This window comes from Echinops telfairi, unplaced genomic scaffold, assembly GCF_000313985.2.
Source record: "Echinops telfairi isolate 266 unplaced genomic scaffold, ASM31398v2 ScPeMD7_44;HRSCAF=162, whole genome shotgun sequence".
In the NCBI taxonomy this organism is placed as follows: Eukaryota; Metazoa; Chordata; class Mammalia; order Afrosoricida; family Tenrecidae; genus Echinops; species Echinops telfairi.
Genome location: NW_022103942.1, coordinates 13,396,097 through 13,400,528, shown reverse-complemented (window position 1 = coordinate 13,400,528; position 4,432 = coordinate 13,396,097). Strand labels below are relative to the sequence as shown.

The window sequence follows — 4,432 nt, the reverse complement described above, 5'->3', positions numbered from 1 at the left end:
TATCTTACCCCAGAATTAATAGCAAAGTTAAATAAAAATAGAAAACAATAAAAGTTGGCAAGAGTGTGTTGAGATGAACTTTAATATCCTGCAATTAGATGGCAGATTAGTGCAACCACAGTAGAAAATTGGATGATACTGCGTTAGACAGGGTTCTCTAGAGAAACAAAACCAGGACACTTATGATTATCTATATATATGGATAGATATATACAGCATAAAGGAATATAACAGCTAATTAATCCACAGAGCAGTACAGAGGACTCAGTTCAACTCACTACAATGGAACAGTTAATATACTGGAAATCTTTCAACTCATGAGGGCTGCTGGGTCCAAGGTCAAGGAAGCAGACAGCTGAGTCTTCTGTAGAGCAACAAAATAATCAAAACTGTAACTTCCCATATTCTTTCCAGAAAACAACCAAGTAAATAAACTGTGTGGCTTTATCTGACCTCTGGCAAGCCAAAGAAAGAAAAAAAAACTACCAGGAGGGAGAAGTCAAACAAACATTTACTCTCCATCTTTATGGTTTGTTTCTCCAGTACCTCACTACTGATACCATAATGTGTTAATCTGGGTAAACTAGAGAAACAAATCCATAGAAATTCATATGTGTATAAGAGAGACTTTTATACAAAGGGCAACTGTGCTTTAAGAATGCATCTCAGACCAGTCCAGATCAAGTCCATAAGTCCAATATTAGTTCATATGTCTGATACCAATCTATAAAGTCCTCTTCAGACTCATGAAATACATGAAATGATGCCGAATGTAAGAGGACCACAGGCCAGTGAGTTGGAAGTCTTGGGGATCCAGTGGTGTTGTAAGCCTCTCAGTGCTGACAGGGGTCTCTACATGGCTTCTCCTGCTCCAGAGGTCTGGTTGCATCAGGGTAGGTTCATATGTTTCTCCAGCTCCCAGGGTGTAGCATCATGTGTCTTTCAGTAGAGTCTCCAAGGGAGTGCATAGCGAGAGAAAATCTCTCCCGCCTCCAAGGAGGAAAATCAGGATTTCCCAGCATTATCTGGAGAAGACTATGCGTACACAGAGGCCTCATTGACTATGATCCGATTGACAGTCTAGAATCCACCCCTTCACTCTTAATCCTCTCAAATTGACACCAGATTATGTAACTACCACAGATGCCTGCTCAAAAAAAGAAAATAAAAATATAATATAACTGAGCAATCCCACCACTCAAAGTATATACTAGAAAAATAATAGCAATGTGAGGAACAGATATATTATTATGTACTTACATGTTCACCACTACCACTACATTATTCACAATAGCAAAAAGATGTAAGTGCCCATTAATGAATAAATGTATAAACAAACTATAGTAATACTATGCAATGTACTTGCCAGTGGTGTACTATTGCAATGTGACAAAAATAAAGATAACTTGCAGAACACCTCAGACCAAGAATAAAGCTAGGGGATATTATTCTGATATGGGACTACTATTGTAGAAATGAAGAAAACTTTTATGCATAAAAAGAAACATTTTTGAAGATTACCAGGATTTGGATTTGGAATTGGATTGGAGGGTAGATGATTAAGTAGAGGGTAGAAGCAAAAGCAGAAAATAGTTAAGGCAAAGGAAGACACGGAGGATAACAAGAGGTAAGGGCAACAAAAGCAAATGCTTTTAGATATTTGAGTCTGCAATAAGAATAACAAAAATACAAATGAATGCAAAAATAGACACTCAAGATGAGCCAGACTAAAAAGGTGAATATGAAGAATATACCATGTTTGACAAAGGAATATTTATTCATCGCTATATGTACCAGGTGGGTAAACATTAAGCTGCTAACCTTAACATTAAAAACTACCAGCTAGTTTTTGGCAGAAAGTTGAGCCCATTTGCTCCCATGAAGATTTACTGCCTCAGAAACTCTATATGGTTGCTATAATTCAGAATCTACTCAATGGCAGTGGGTTTGTGTTTTTATTGTTGGTTATTGTTTTGTTTTTATTGTATTGTTTTTATTGTTTAAATTACCTGAGTAATTTAAAAAGTGTTGCTAATATAGTTCCAGTGAATACATGTTTACTCTGATCAAAATATGCTTAACCTGCAATTCATGGATGGCTATAAACATATTGTCTCAATAATACACTTGTTTTAATCTTATTCAAGTGCCTTCCAAATGATTTTAAAAATAAAAAGGCATACTTACCTGGCAGGGGAGACACCATGATCAGGAAGGTGGTTTTCCCAGGGCGAAGCTCATCCATTGCACTGTGGGTGTGCTAATCCCTGCGATTTGCCCAAATGCGAGAAACTTGACTGCATAATTTGTGGTAGTGGGGGACTGTGTTTGGGCTCTCCCCCGATAAATAAATGAATAAATAAATAGGCTAATCAAAACAGTGAGTATGGATGGAGTTTGCTGGGCCAGTTAAACACTGGCAGAAGGTAAATTAAGAATATAAAAACAACTCTTGCTTTTGGGGGTGATGGGGGAAGTGGGGACAGGTTTCAAAAGGATAATTGTTAATAGGTTTTCTCAAAAGACACAAGATAATCATGAAGGCTTATTATGACTAAACACAGTTTAAGAAACTTAAAAACTGCATTGAGAAAAAGGCCAGGAAAGTTGTGCCAAATTTTTTTTCCCCATCACAATAATGCACCTGCTCATTCTTGAGGATAGTGAGGGCTGCCCTGTGAGAATGTTGTTGGGAAACCTTACCATGCACCCAGCCCTTGATCCTTCAGATTTTTTTTTGTACCTCAAACTCAAAGAATATTCCACAATTTGAGTCCCCAAGAGGATGCCAAACCTGCTTTTTTGACATGGTATAAATCAAAAGGCATAGAATACTTTTTCAAGGAAAGGTTAAAGAGATGGAAACAGCACTTTAAGAAGTGTATAGACATAGATGAGTTTTTCAAAAGCAATAATTGCATTTTAATGTATTTTTTAAGTTGCCTAAGATTTGTAGAAATACCTGTGGACTTTTCTTCAGATGTGCTGAAAAATATATGAATATAGTATAATATACATGGGTAAAGTAATGAAAACTTCTTAAGCAAAAGTATACATTGACATGGAATAAGTCACAGGCCTGAAGGCTCAGGACCATAATCTTGGGGGACTCCAAGTGCACTTGACATAACCTAGTCCACAAAGACTACTTTGGTGAGTACTGATTGGGATCTTAAAAGCTCATGAGTGACTATTGGTGACAACTCATCTGGAACAAAGAAGATATATATATTTCAAAGGTCATTTTATTGAAGGGCTCTTACAACTGTTATTACAATCCATGCATCAATTGTATCAGGCATATTTCTATATATTCTTTTCTAAACATTTACTTTCTATTGATCCCTTAGTGTCAGCTCCTCTTTTTCCCTCCCTCCCCCCTGTGTTAGTCTGGGTAGACTAGAGAAACAAATTCACAGACACTCATATGTGTATAAGAAAAAGGCTTATACTGTATACAAGAGCAAATGAATATTGAGAAAACATCCCAGTCCAGTCCAGATCAAGTACGTAAGTCTGATATTAGCCCATATGTCTGATACAAATCTATAAATTCCTCTTCAGACTCACAAAACACATACAATGATCCCAAATTCAGGAAGATCACAGGCCAGTGGGTGTGAAGTCTTGTGGATCCAGTGGCAGTAGAAACATCGCAGGGCTGGCACATGGCTCCTCCAGTTCCCAAGGCACAGAGTCTATCAGTGTAGTGCTATGTGTCTAGTCATTAGAACGTCTCTCAAAGAGTGAGTCTTGAGTCTTGTCAGTAGAGTCTCCAAAGGAGTGAGCAGAGAGAGACAGTGTCTCCCACCTCCCAGGAGGAAATACCAAAATTCCCAGAATCCTCAGGGGAATGCCATGCCCATACAGAGGCGTCATTAGCTATAACCTGATTGACAGATGAGACCCCACACCTTCACTCTTAATCCTCTCAAGTCCCAAATTGACACCAGATTATGTAACTGCCAACTCCCCCCAGCCTCATGACACCTTGATAGATTATAAATTATTTTTTTCATATCTCAAACCGATAGCTGTCTCCCTTTCACCATGATTTCTGTTGTTCGTCCCCCTGGAGGGGAGGGTGCGGTTATGTGTCAATTAGTGTGATCAGTTATCCCTTCCTCCCCTCCTCTCCCCCCGTCCCCCTACCCTTCTGGTATCGCTATTTCCATTCCTGTTCCTGGATTCCGTGTGTTGTGAGCTTTTATCACTTATCTATACCTGTGTACATGCTCCAGTCTAGTCCAAAGTGAGAAGCAGCACTGGGGTTATGATAGTGGGGGTGGGGGTGTACTGACGAAGCCTCAAGGAACCAAACGAATATTGTGTGCTCCATTGGTGCATTATTGGACTCATCTCTTCCCTGCGACCCCTCTGTGGAGGGATGTTCCACTGTCTACAGATGGGCTTTGGGTCTCTGCTCCAACAC

At 39.1% G+C, this 4,432-nt stretch overlaps 1 non-coding gene across 1 annotated transcript; it reads left to right on the top strand.

The window, feature by feature from the left end:
- Window positions 1–2,179: 2,179 nt before the first annotated feature.
- On the top strand, window positions 2,180–2,343 carry LOC115869787. The gene has a single exon (XR_004046375.1). It is a non-coding gene; the product is annotated as a U1 spliceosomal RNA (small nuclear RNA).
- Window positions 2,344–4,432: the final 2,089 nt, after the last annotated feature.